This window comes from Zalophus californianus, chromosome 2 (assembly GCF_009762305.2).
Source record: "Zalophus californianus isolate mZalCal1 chromosome 2, mZalCal1.pri.v2, whole genome shotgun sequence".
NCBI lineage: Eukaryota > Metazoa > Chordata > Mammalia > Carnivora > Otariidae > Zalophus > Zalophus californianus.
In genome coordinates this window covers 85,753,125-85,767,928 of record NC_045596.1, presented here as the reverse complement: position 1 = coordinate 85,767,928, position 14,804 = coordinate 85,753,125, and the positions used below count along the sequence as shown (strand labels likewise).

Below are 14,804 nucleotides of genomic sequence, written 5' to 3'. Positions count from 1 at the left end.
AGATTTAATCACTGTTTTCCATATTCTATCTTTTCTTTGAGTCCCAGGCATTATTTAATCCTAAACGTAGCCCACTTTTCTCCCTTTTCGGATTGACGTACACATTAAATGAGAAAGCAGCTTTGCACCAGATCCAGCCCTACTTCCTCCACTTGATGTAATCCTGTTCTATGCGTAGGTAATTAAAATCTCCCACTATTACTACCCTGCCCTTTTCTTGCAGTATGTGTGTGTGGTATTTCATAGTTCGTTTCTGCAGAGACAGCCTATAATGTTTCCGTTATCACATTTTAAACCAATTTCTAATACATGACTCCTGTCCTTCATCATGGCTTGTTTCAGAAAACTATCATTCAGGAATTATCAAATTTCCCAATAAACGAAGCCATGTATTTTTTATTTCTGTTGATTCTCACAAATATGAGTGCCTAAATATAGAGTAGTCATTAAAAGGCTTATAAAAGCCCCAGGATTAATGTACTAACATTAACAAGGTTTTGTTAAACAATAATTGAGCACTTTAGGTAAGCCATTACACATGGTGACTAGGAAATTATTAGGACACACGCACACGTCGCATGTGTGCTGATGACCTTATAAAATGGCCGCATATTTTAAAAAGAAACAGAGCCCTGCGTATAAAGGAAATTTTGAAAACCTAGGAGCAGTCTTTGGATTGTTTGCTGCCACTGCTTCTAGGCAACAGGCAAGAGATGTTTACAATCTGGGCTCTCCCCTGCCCCCACCTCTAGAAGCTTTTCATCTGCTGCCGCTGCCGCTGTTGATAGAACTAGGAGACCCGGAGCCTGATAATGCCCCTCCTCCACCTCGCTTCCATCTCCTGGAGCCCAGCTGTTAAGGCCTATCTAGCTAATCACCCCTTTACCACCAGGCTCGTTTATGGAAGTTAATGTCATGTTCAGAGAGGACAGTGCTGCAGGGAGAGGAGAGGATTTGATTTCTCATTTTACCTGTGAGAGAAACAGCATCAGGAAGAAGGTGCCTCTTTTGTCCTTGGTGCTTGACTCCATTGTTACTCACCTGCAGCTGCTTCAGGGGAGCCCAGGGAAGTGGGGTCCCAGGCTTCCAGCTGAAGTTAGAACTTGGAATCGGGACCCTTGACCCGAGTTTCACAGAACAGCTTTTCTTAAAGGGTATGCTCACGTTTTCCAAAATGAGAATTAAACAGAAAGGAATGCGATTTTCATTTACTTTTTAAAAAGCATGCGACCTACATCTATCTAAGAAATAGAGGTGGGGGGTGGATTCTAACAAACAAGAGGATATCAAGTTCTAAAGGTAACTTACTTCTGGCCTCAGAAACCAAACTCTAATTCTTTTTATTTATCTCGTGGAAGGCAAGAGGAAGACGTCTGGGAAAGGAAGGAAAGACGTGAATGAGGAATTGAGGGAAAGAAAAATTGAGGACCGGGGCTTGTTGGGCCAAGGTTGCTTTTCTAGTTGCCAGGAAACCTCCTTCACCTTGTTTTGATACCACCCGGAGCTGGCTCAGGCTGACCAGCTGAATTTTGAACATGTCAGCTTGACAGAGGCTGGATGACAATCTTTTAGCAATGTTCTAAGAGACGGCCTCCTTTTCTCCACCTGGGGGAGGGGAGGATAGACTAAATCATGTCTAGCATCTTTTCGTTCCAACTTTCACTGATTAACTATGCGCTCAGTATGTAGTGCCCAAATGGGGAGGTCGTATAGTCTACTTGTTATGAATGCAGACTCTGGGGGCTGATGTCTGTGTTCCAACCCTGACACTGTTGCTTCTCCACAAGGTGAGTAATTGCTTTTTTGTGCTTCAGTTTCTTCATCAGTAAAGTGGAAACAGTACCTGTTAGGGCTATTATAATGGTTTAATGAGATGATACACACAAGTCGCTTAGAATATAGTAAGCACTCAAGAAACATTGGCTGTTATAATTAATATTCTTTTTGATAAATTAAAGGAAAGAATCGGTAATTAAAATGCATCTTCATACTATTTGCTATTGTAACATTACCAAATTTGGTTAGTATTAAATATCACTGGGCCTGACATTTTCCACATTGTATCAAAATTAGAAGAGAATCCAACCAAAAGTTTGTATTTTAAAAAAATGAGCTTAAATGTAGACATCTCTGTTCCTTAGTGAGGTCAGGTTAGTACCTTTGCCATTCATATGCCTATAAATTCTTGTTTCCTTCAAACTCTGAAGAATATTAATAACACTTTATAGTGCATGATGCTTTCATGCATCCTCAACCCTGATCTTAAAATGGTATGGTGATTATTCCCATTTTACAAAGTGGGAATTAGGCTCACAGAAGTTCAGTGATTCTTCTGATTTTCATAGTTGTCAAGTGATAAAAATTGAGGGCTCATAAGTCTTCTGATTTTAAATCCTGCACTTTTCTCACTAGGTACTTGTGTTTCTTCCATGGAAGATGTGGCATTGAGTGGGGGGTAGAGTGAAAAGATGGAAAGAATGAATGAGGAGGCAAGAGAGAAAGAAGGAAATACATATGTATGCAGAATATATATTATTTGTATTTGTACCCTGCATAGTCAGAAACACATTGCTGAGAGGAAACCACCACAGACCCTAACATCTGAAATATTCAGGATCAGGGCCTTAGTTCTATTTAAAGACACATGGGGGAGGGCACCTGGGTGGCTCAGTTGGTTAAGCATCTGACTCTTGATTTCGGCTCAGGACATGATCTCAGGGTTGTGAGATCAAGCCCCACGTTAGGCTCCACGCTGAGTGTGGAGCCTGTGATATTCTCTTTCTCTCTCTCATTCTCTCATTCTCTCTCTCCCTCTTTCTCCCCCTCTCTCTTCTCCTCCTGCAAGCATGCTCTCTCTCTCATAAAATAAAATAAAATAAAATAAAATTAAATTAAATTAAATTAAAAGACACATCAGGGAAAAGCATGACCCCCAAATCCTGGCCTTCACCCACCAGCCCAGGTACAAACAGAAGTCTCTTTCTCAAAGACTCCTTGTCTTTTCTGTCTCAATTTCTACTGTATTTTAAGCATTTACTCATATAATTCCAAACAAAGCTTTATCAGGAGAACAAATTGAGAGTTTGGCTGGAAGTTTTGAACTATGATGCTCTAAATACAACCTGTTTGGTTAAGGCTGTTGGTCATAGAGATTATGGGACAGCTGTACTTCAGAGCCAGTGCAAGATACCGTGTCACTTTAGTGTAAAAGTGTTGACTTTAACCTATAGGCTTTATTTGACTTGGTCCCTTGTTACTTTAGAGATCAGCTATCTTCCTTTACACCTTCATAGCAACTGGGAGCTACTAAGAAGCATTTGGTTGGAATGCTTTTAACTGCCAAAGGCAGGGGTGTGTGTATGTGTGAGAGAGAGAGAGAAAGAGGGACAGAGACAGAGACTTCCTATTTGCTTTCCCAATCCGTACTCTTTAGTAAGTTTATAAGTTTTTCTCTATGCAGGATTTGAACTCACAGTCTTTCTTAAGTGGGCACTTCAAATGGCCTGAAAGAATACCAGAAGCCACGATGTAGGTTGGCAATTACCTATCTTATGTACTCTGGACCATTAATTGGATCAGCAACCAAACTCTAGGGTAGAGATTTCAGGAGGAGAGATAGGTTAATGCTTGGCCCACCTCTCTGCTTGAAGACTTCCGAAGAAAGGGAATTTTAGATTATCATAAAACATACCTAACCTCACCAGAAAGGGAAGCTGCAGTGAATCTGGGTTAAACGCTGTCCTGTCTTGAAATTGAGAGGGATTTCTGTCCTCTGTTTCTAGGAGTATTCTTAGATTTTTCTTTTTTAAACATATTAATAAATATGATACTGACAGAGAATGAAGAAACGTCCTCATTAAGATGGAAGTTATGAGAGAAAGGGAGAGCTGGAATCACCTGGGAATTAAGGAAAAGCAATATCTGGGAGGGACACCAAAGGACTTAGCAGGAAAGAATGAAGTGTGAAGCTCTAAAACCAGTGAGATTACAGGAACTGAGTAGGATTGCAGGATGATGTAGGACTACAGAGATCATAGAAATAGAATTGGAAGGCATCATGAGGGATTTAGGGTAATTTGTAAAAAATTTGGTATTTTTGTGATTTGATGTGCATTGCACTATATAATTCTAAAATTTACTGATATTATTTTATATTAATTTAGCAACTTCCTTATATGTTGTTCTATTAGAACTTGCAATTGCCCATGCTGAGCTGTTCAAGGACATTATTTCCCAAGTTGGGAGATTGAGTCAATTGCAATTCTGCTTAAAAATACCTTGCACTTATGTGGACAGGCATGGTTCTGCTACAAGGGTTATATAGTATACTTTACATTTCCATCCCTAGAAGCCAGGTCACATAACAACTTCCAGAGTGGTTGCACACCAAAGGTTTAATCTCCGATGAGACTGTACCAAAGAAGGTGGAGAGTCTTATGCTGAAAACAGTGAGATTAAATGAAAATCTACATTCTGAATGAGACTCCTTCCCTACTTGAATCTGAGAACAGGGGTAGCTAGACCACATCCCCCAGACAAGAAAGTAAAGCATTCCTTTTGATAGAAGATATTCTAGAAGTATTGAGCATAATGGTCCAGGCACCTTACATTGCAGAGAACCAGTAAATAAGCCCAGGCTGTGAAAGAAGAGCATCCAACTTCTTAGCACCCTAACTGAAATATCAACAGAAAGCTAAGTACCCCAGAAACATGAAGGCAAAAAAAGTCTCATAAGGTGGAAGACAGAGCACAAGTAAACCAATGACAAAAAAGGTTTGAAGAATCATGAAACAGTTCAGAGGAGAAATTTTTAAATTTTGTAATTGATGTGTTCAAATAAATGGTGAAGATGCTGTGACCTTGAAATAAGAAGAGGAGGCTATTTTAAATGGGAGAAGAACATAAGAGTACTCTTGGAAATAACCACAGGGACAAAGCATCTAGAGTATTAAATTATGGAGTTTAGCAAATCTCTCCCCAAATGGGAAAAGATACAGAATAAAATTAGGAGTTCACTGTAGGAGATGAACATTCAAAAAATAGGGGTTGAAAAGGGAACAGCAGGGAAAAAAAAAATAAGGATAGAAAATTATCAAATACATTATATTAAAATATTTTCCAGAACTTAGGAAGATAATTTTCAGATTGAAAGGGACTGTTAAGAAGATCTTGGCACATAACTGGCCCAAAAAGATGATTCTAAAAACTTTATGAGAGGGGCACCTGGGTGGCTCAGTCGGTGAAGCTTCAAACTCTTGACTTTGGCTCAGGTCATGATCTCAGGGTGGTGAGATATAGCCCCATATCTGGCTCCATGCTGGGTGTGAAGTCTGCCTGGGATTCTCTCTCTCTCTCTCTCTCTCTCTCTATCTCTCTCTCTACCCCTCTGCCTCTCCCACACTCATGTGCTCTCTCTCTTTCTCTCAAATAAATAAATAAATAGTAGAAGTAGAACTTTATGAGAAAAAACAAAAAACAGATTTCATAAAAGGTTTGGGAATCACAGTAGTATCAGACTTCTTAAAACTAACTCTGGAAACTAGGGGGAAAAAGTAGAAATGCCTTCAAAACCCTGAGGGAAATCATTTTATTTTGTTTTGTTTTGTTTTATTTTATTTTAAAATTTTTATTAAGAGAGAAAGAAAAGGCATGAGCAGGGGGAGGCAGTGGGGGAGAGAGAATCTCAAGCAGACTCCCCACTGAGTGTGGAGTCCAATGTTGCTCTCCATCCCAGGAGCCTGAGATCATGACCTGGGCTGAAGTCAGATGCCTAACAAACTAAGCCATGCGGGCATCCCAGGGAAATCATTTTAAAAGGGAATATATAGAATTCTCATATTCAGTTGAATTTTCAATCAAATATAAGTGTAATAATAAAGACAGCATCAGATAAGCAAAATCTCAAGAAATTTGCCTCCCATTTGCTCTTAGGAAGTTACAAGAATCTGTGTTTACCAACAGAAGGGTATAAATGAAGTAGGAGGCAGATCTGGCGTGTGAGAAAATGGAATTTTTAACTGGAATCTTTAACAAGAGAGCAGTATGCAGAGAAAGAAAAGTAAGAAAGAAGACAAGGGGGGAAAGTAGAAATAAAAGAATGTACATGGGATCATTATGATATTATACAGCTGAACTATGATGCTATTTACATAGCTTTAATGTTAAAATTGAAGATTACTTCGACCAAAAATTGTTATATGGCTATTGGGAAGTTGATATAAGGAGAGATGTATGTGCACACAGAAGTGCATGTGGAGAGAAAAGTTGTAGGTGATATAAAGGAGATAGATTTTCATCTTCCAAAGTAAGAAGTCAATAGTTAATATTTAAAACTGCAAACTCAAGAAATTTTTCAATGTATATTTAGGCATGTGGAAAAAATTACTAAAAAATAGTTAAAATGATTAAGAGCATTTGTCTTAAACTGTTGAAAGATTGCTCTTTGTTCTTGATGTAATTGTTATAAACCGTGTGCAAATATTTATAAATTTCATGGGGAAAATTTCAAAGCAGGAAATTTCCATACTACTAGAGTGAGTAGTGAGAAACCTGACTGCTACGTTTTGCTTGAACAGAAAATTTAAAAATTAATAGTAGCAGATTGCTAATCAAAATGTCTGAGGCATTTACGAAGAAAAATTTCTAAATTGTCCCAGTAATGTTGAAACTCCTTTCTCTATGAATAATTTGCTGATACACTTAATATTGTGGTAGCCAAGTCTTAATCCACATGGACTCCACCTTTGCAGGCAACAAAGAAATTACACATAAATGTATGAAAATTTCTTATAGAGAAAAGATATGTTACAAAAGAAGCAGAAGTATCAAATTACAGATGTGTTCTGATGGAACAAATGTCATGTGTAGAAGTCTGATAATTTTATTTGGTGTATACCTGGAAAGGTTTTTATATTCTCTTCCTGAAACATAGTTAGTCAAGTCTTCTGCTTTTTGACATCAACACAGTACCTGATATATGGTGAGCATTCAATAACTTTCTTTTAAATGAATGATTAAATAAGTAAATGAATAAAATTTTGGAAGGGATTTGGAGAAGTTAAAGCAGACTAGAGAGAAAAGGGCCTGTTCTATCTAAAAAGACTTATGTCATAGATTCTATAATCCTCATTCCTGTCTCTTAAAAGTCTCACTATCATAAAATGTCTTTTTATATCTAAGTTAGACCTCTAGTTTCAGAGTTTAAGATCATTTCCTCTTTTCTACCCACTCATTTTTGGATATGGAAACTCTTCTAGCAGAATGGATCATGGGCAAGTTTGAAACCTGGGCAAGCTAGGAACATGCTATGCCTGGAAAAATTTAACTCAGACATGTGCTGAGGTTTTTACAAACTTCTTGAACCTGGTGAGGAGTCAAGCACATAGCCAGAGTTTGAATAACACCTAGAAATAGCCAGAGGTTACAAAACCTTCAAGAATGACAAATCAAGTCTGTTTGAAGGATGTGACAGAATCCTTACTCAGATTAGTTAGTATGCAAGTAGAAAGGCTGTTTCATGGACTTGAGTTAGAGGGCTTGGCTTGTCTCTCTGAGTGTGGCAGTGTTTTATCTGGCTTGTATTGCTGTCTGCTTGTAATAAATTACATATCTTTTACCGGCATCAAGAGAACTTCTATCCTTTGCATGTATGAGTTGGTATCTCCTGTTAATCACAGTCATCACCTTTTTGACAACCATGAAATCCTACAAGTAAGGCTCTTTCATATATGTGAAGATCACCCTACATTTCAACTTTCTCTTTGGGTGGAATGCCTTTTTAAAATGAGTCATTTTAAAGCCATCTAATTATCATTGCTTCCACATACCTATCACTAACTTGTTCAAGCTTGTAGACAATTCTTGATATCTTTTTTCCTTAACGTTTTTAACCACAGTATCCTCTTCTTTCTCACTGTAATCCAGTAGAAAATGCATGATCTTGATATTAAAGTCCCATGTTCAGATTCAAGTTTCAGCCTGAATTCTGGGTTCTTTGGAACTTATTTCACCTCTGAGCCTAGTTTTTAAATGAAAATTATAGTAAATTGAGAAAAATCTACAATGCAGTTGTGAGGATTATAATGTGAAATGTGTTGAGAAATATACCTGATACATAATAAAATGAAAGTTAACTTCTCTTTTATATTTGTCAATATATGATAGTTCTTAATATCTCAAACTCATGCAAAGCATTTATTCTTAAATCTTTGTCACAAGATTTAATTTTCAATGATTAAAACGAGACATGATAATTTACCACAGGGGTTGAAAAATGGTCTTATTGAAAAATAATTGAAGTCTATAATTCTCTATCCATTTGTGATGGTTTTGTAAATGACAATTTAGCTAAGTTGAAATATATTTCCCAGAATTCTCTTCCCTGTGTAGTTTCAAGTTAGGATTGGCTACAAGAAAATTTATGCAAGATTTGAAAGATGGAAGTGAAACATCAGCTAGTATGTTTGGAAGGTCAGCACAAAACCCCAAATGGCTGCAATTTACATACATTGTCTTTGATTTACAGATTTACTTTGTTGATTTCCAGCAGCAGGGTCTGCAGGTCCTTTGACTTTTGCTGGATGTTCTCCTTCAGCTTCTCTGAGACCCAGGCCAGGAACATACACAACTTTGAAGTCAAGTGTGCAAACTTTATATACAGGGTACCACATGGCAAAATTTTCAAGTTAGGTAGCCCCTTTGCAACCCTGTTATGGTAATATAGATATATTGGCCAGAATATAGATAAGCATAGATCGTTGTTGGTTTAGATGCAATGAGAGATAGCTATGGGCAGTTTACAGTTTGTCTTATTGGTTCCTCTTTATTCTTTCAGATTCCAATTTGCCTTTGCTTTCCACCCACTTCATGCCCAGCTTTTTATCTTATATGTTTACCCTGCTTACATCCTATGCTTCAGCCAGTCCTACCAGACACAGAGACAATACTTTTTCAAAGATGTTATTACCAGTTGTCACAGTTCAATAAGTTCTAAAATATATCCCTCATTCCTTATCAGTCACAGTAGTTCTTCTTGTTGGATTGAATCCTAACTTTGTGCTTTAGGTAAGTGGCTCACTTTTCTCCAAAGTAGTCTTTTTTTTTTTTTGTATTTGTATAAATAAATTTTCTGTGTCTGAGGCCCTGAAACTGATATTGTTTAATAATTTCACAGCCAATTTTATGAGGCACCAAAGCATTGTTTGTGTCCATCTCCCATTTACATCTATTACTCTCTTTCCCGTTAGATAATACAGATTTATTAAATTCTCATTATGTACCATGGACTATGCTAAGTAGCTTGCATTATTTCATTTAATTTAATTCACAGAAATTCCATGAGGTAGGTTACTATTACTACCCCCTGTAGGGATAGAAATGAGAAAAAAACTTTCAGAGACAGCTGAATTTGCTATTATCTTTGTTACTAGAGCATCGTTGGTGGCTCATTTGAAAAACTACCAACACATCAGTTTAGAGAAAATCAGAAATGTTATTTACAAAGTAAGAAGACATACCAAATTGCAGAGAGAGCAAATATTATCAATCCATCTGGGAAGAAGTGATATCTTAAAAATATTGAGTCTTTCAGTCTATAAATCTTTTACATTTCTCCATTCATTTCCATCTTCTTCACTTTCTCTTGGCAGATTTTTGTGCTTTTCAGTACAGAGGATTTATACATCTTTTGTTAAATTTATTCTACTTATTTTCCTTTTATCATTTAAAGTATCTTCTAAGCCCAAATAATTAGATAATTTGGATTAAGTAACAAAACCCATGGTGACAGAGTTGGACCAGGAAAGACTTGCTTATTAATTGCACCATTTTCAAGTTGAGTAGCCCCTTTGCAACTGTCTTATGGTAATATAAACATGTTGACCAAAATATAGATGTGTAGATCACTGTACCTGAATAAGTCCACAAAAATACATTGTTAGATGATACCCCATATGTTGAATGCCTTCTATTATTTCTTTGTGAGTTGCTGGATGTTGGTGCAGGATGGCAGAGCAAAAATTATCAAATACTAAAGGGGAAGATGAGAAAATTTGTTCCACAGGCCATTTGGCAAAGATCGTCAAGATTCCAATCCAATGAATGGCGTAAATGGGGCTCTCAGATCAAGGCTGGTTTCAGTTTCAAGAGCAATAGGAATATAGAGTTCTCCATCCTCTCAAAATATGGGAGCATTTATGGGGGTGACCTAGGACTTATCAGGTCTTCCATCTAAGTGACTGCAGATAAGATGAACATTTTGAGGATCTAGTGTCAGTTCCAATATTGTGACAATGAGAAGATAGGAAATGATCTTTCATCATGAGCCCATAGTATCCTGTTCATCCAAATTAGAGTTTCCACCATGAAAATGAGTAGGAAATGAAAGGTATTTTTCAGAGTGCATTGGCAATAACGAATACTTATTCACCAGTGTTAAACTAGAAGCTATAAAATAATGGTGTAGCAGCTGATTATAATTCTAGTAGTAAGGATTTAGCAATAAAGAAGCAAATGCTCTTTCTGCTGGAACCACTTATAATTCTTGAAATTATCTGTCGGGTGGCAGTCAGAACTATTTGTGACACTCAAAATGAGGTATCTTGAAACCCAGTCCTTCCCTGCATGGATGTTTTGGCATGGTCTCATCAAGAGTAGTATATAATTCTTTGCTACTGAGCTTTAGGCTTAGCTATAGGACATGTTTGGTCAATGGCATATGGGGAAAGAAGTGACAAAGTGCCAATTCCAAGAGTAGACCTTAAGGGCCTCAAGTGTTTCACTCTTCTGTTTGCACTGTTGCCACCATCGTAAGAAAAGCTTCCCCAGGTAGCTATTATTCTTTCAGCCAGGGTCTTGGAATGATCATATGTGGAATAGACCTGAATAAGCAACCAGGTTTAGCTGGACTTGCAGCTTAATGTAAGAGCCACCCAGCCAAGCCCAACCCAGATCATCAAACTCACATCTCTGAATTTAAATGATTCCTTTGTTTTAGTCTCTGAGCATTGGAATTGTTTGTTTAGAAGCCTCATTGTAGCAATAACTAACTGATACAAACTTGGTACTGGAAATGGGGTGCAGCTATAACTAAAACAAAGTATGTGCCATTGAATTTGGGACTGAGCAGTGGGTGAAGGTTGGGAAAATGGTAAAGAAATTGAAATATATTTGGAGATTTATATCTGGAAAACAATGGCATATAGTGAAGAAGCAAGATATTTAGTTAAACTTTAACCTGCTATGACTTGGAAAATAAAAATTGTACCTCACCAATTTGTCGACTTGGGCAAGATAGTTTCTAAGCAAAATATAAAAAGTGTGAGCTGGTTTCTTTTAGCTGCATATACAGATGGTCCTCGAACAATGCAGGGGGTAGGTGTGCTGAACCCCTGCACAGTTGAAAATCCATGTATAACTTTTGACTCCCTCAGAATTTAACTACTAATAACCTACTTTTGACCAGAAGCCTTACCAATAACATAAACCCTCAACTGACACATATTTTGTATGTTATATATATTATATGCTATATTCTTAATATAAGGTAAGCTAGAAAAAAATATTAAGGAAATCATAAGGAAAGAAAATACATTTACAGTATTGTATTGATTTCTTAAAAATCCACATTATGAGTGGACCCATGCTGTTCGAACCTGTGTTGTTCAAAAGTCAACTGTAATCTATTTCTACAAAAAGAGAGGAGATCAGAAAAGAATTTACCAGTTTGTAAGCAGAATGTTATAAATCCAGAGATTACTGGCTTTGAAAATTAAACTATTCCTCATCTTCAGCTTCTCCAGCCAAAGATTCTCAGATTAAGATATAGGATGGGAGAGAAAATTAGATCAATATTAGTATACAGTCTTGAGTCATAGAATGAAACAGAGTTTGGCTTTCACACCATTTGTTAAGATATCTGAGAGAATTAAGGAGCTGCTTAAAAGAACTCTTCCAGCTATAAAAAAGAGCATCTAAAGAAAGGCTTTCCAGATAAAAGAGCCTGATTTTTTTCAACTGTTTATTTATGACATATAAAACACTAACATTAATAACAATTTTATATGAATCTGGTGAACTTAATTTTTAACATACACATTTTGAATTATACAAAAGAATCAGGTCATATATTTTAGAAGGTTAATATTTTACTTTTGATAGAATACTTTGGTTTTTGATCCTCAGGAGCAATTTTTTTACCAAAAAAAAAAAAAACATAAAGTATTTTGGGGAAAATAGTCATGTTATGAAAGTTTACAGGCATAGTTCCACAGAAGCTTAATGTCTCCAAGATTAAGAATAGAAAGAGAAGTGCACATTAGAGAAAATTGTGACTGCTTTTTTGGGCCCATGAAATATACTGAAAAAAAACCCCAGAGGACCCACAATATTTTTGAGAAATTTGGCAAAAGTACTGAAATCCAGGACTGAGGGAGACTGGGCCTGCTGGAAATGTAAGACCTCTGGATTCCAACAGTCTACAAGCAGGAAAGAGTTTGAGAAAGCTGCTCAGCTTCTGTAAATAACATTTGAGACAAAGTTCTTTTTAGAAATGGCCAAAAAAGGTAATTGGGGAAAGGATAGCCAAGTGGGTAGAACAACAAACCAGGAGAATAATGGTCTAAGGAACCACTCCCTGGAAGCAGAATTGGGATTTTTATCAAAGATCACACCTACCTCTAGAAGACGGTGCCTAGCAACATTTTCCCAATGGGATCTCAAAATCATTATAGACCAATGTCTACCAAATCTCATTCTTCACTCTTCCCTTTTTCAAATGGGAAGGCTTACTGCAATTATTCTTTCTCTGTTCCATCAGTGTGCGTTGTGTTTTGGGAAAAACAACTGGCCATTTTAACTCACAGATTTCCAGATCAAAAAGGACCTCATCTGGACTGATGTTGATTACAAGATACTAGGCTTTGTGACTAACAGGTGGCATAAGATTTTTACAGGTTCTGGGCAGAAGGTGCTTTGGTTTTTGTTTTTGTTGTTTTGTTTTTACATGGAGGAGGATTTGCAGAGGAGTAGTTGTGGCCAGAGTGTAGACTGTGGTAGATTGAAATTTTGTCTTCAGTTTTTCATCCTTTTCTACATCCATATTCTTTTACGACCTCATCTGGAGCATAATGCTCTTTCTTTTGCCTTGATTTTGACATTAGCCATGTATCTTGCTTTATCTATTTGCATGTGGAGAATAGTGGCAGTGTGCTCATTCTGAGCCTAGAGCAGAAGGGGCGTTGTTATTTCTGTACTTGCCATCTTTGTATATCTGCCATCTCCACAGAAGAATATCCCTGCTGCCCTGTTAGCCAGAATTAACTGAGTGAACCAAGCCCAACCAGACCTATACCTTGAAGCAGAGCCACCTAGCTGGATTCAATCTAGATTAGTTGATCCCCAGCTGACCTGCGTATATGTATGAGAACAGATTATTGTTCTTTTAAGCCACTGAATTTTGGAGTGGTTTGTTAAACAGCATTAGTGTGGCACTATGTAACTGATATATAAGGTATCAATACTCACAAAGGAGGAAAAACATAGAACAGTATGAGCAGGAAAGAGTATATCTGCTAGTACAGCCATCTACCTGCCAATGAAACTACCCATTTTAGTTTCTGACTCCTTTTCTGTTTATCCTAACCCTGCTAAACCCTTTTCCATATTCAGATGACCTTAGTTTGCAGTGTCATGTGCTGAAGAACTCTAGAATGAAGTAGACTAACAATGTCCTCTGGGAAACAACAACAACAAAACCCACATTATCTTCTAGAAAGCATTATGAGTATGTGGTGATGGCTGATGTTTTTTCCTTGTGGTATGGACTGAATGTCTGTGTGGCTGCAAAATTCATATGTTGAAGTCCTAATCTGCAAAGTGATAGAATTTGGAACTGGGGTCTTTGGGATATAACTAGGTTTAGATAAGCTCATGAGGGTGGAACCACCATGATGGGAGTAGTGCCCTTATAAGGAGAGGAAGAGACCAGAGCTCTCCCTGTCTCCAAAATGTCAGAAGGCAAGAAGGCAGCATACTGCAAACCAAGAAGAGGTCTGTTACCAGTCACTGAATCAACCAGCCCATCTTGCTATTGGGCCTCAGAACCTCCATAAGTGAGAGAAATAAATGTCTGTTATTTAAGCTACGCAGTCTATGATATTATGTTATAGCATCCCAAGCAGACTAAGACACCCAATTATTTGAAAATTACTTCAAAATGAGACATTAAGGGAGTAATATTAGCTACATGGCTGAATAAGATGTCCTTCATCATATGCTCTTCAACAACAATAATTTGGCATCCATCCATGAACAGATATGTCTTTGTGGGATCTGTGGGACCCAGCATCATACAACAAGGCACCTAGGAGAAGTCTCATGCAACCTTACATTGGATAATAGGCAGATAGACATTGGTCTTAGCTGGGGACACCAAAGTGGCCAGTGAACTAGCTCCAGCTCCTCTTGGCCATGATCTGGAAGCCCCTGGAAAACACTATTTTAGACAGTCACCTACAGATGAGAGAGCCTTTATGAAAGTCCAGGTTCCAGGAAAGAAGTTCCAGCACACCGTTGGACACACCAAATATAAGTTTAGATCTATATAAGGAATTGTTTGACTTGACTCACATGACCCCTCCCTCAAGGTGCTCAGTGCCAAGAGAAATCTTCTCAGCCCATGATTTCTCCCATAGGGAAGAGTGTGTGAGTGAGTTCTAGGCTTCCCCAGCTGTGTGGGATGCTGCCAAAGAGACTCTCTTACCCCATTCAGATTTCTAAGGTTTGGGTGGGAGAGCAGCAGATAGTAC

General features: G+C 37.6%; 1 protein-coding gene across 1 annotated transcript in view; it reads left to right on the top strand.

The window, feature by feature from the left end:
* The first annotated feature begins 1,687 nt into the window (after nt 1-1,687).
* Nucleotides 1,688-14,804, top strand: part of CXXC4 (CXXC finger protein 4) — a 125,513-nt gene continuing 112,396 nt past the window's right edge. The window contains exon 1 of the mRNA XM_027597434.2: nt 1,688-1,787. The gene's annotated coding sequence lies outside the window, so the exon portion shown is untranslated. The remainder of the gene's footprint in view (nt 1,788-14,804) is intronic.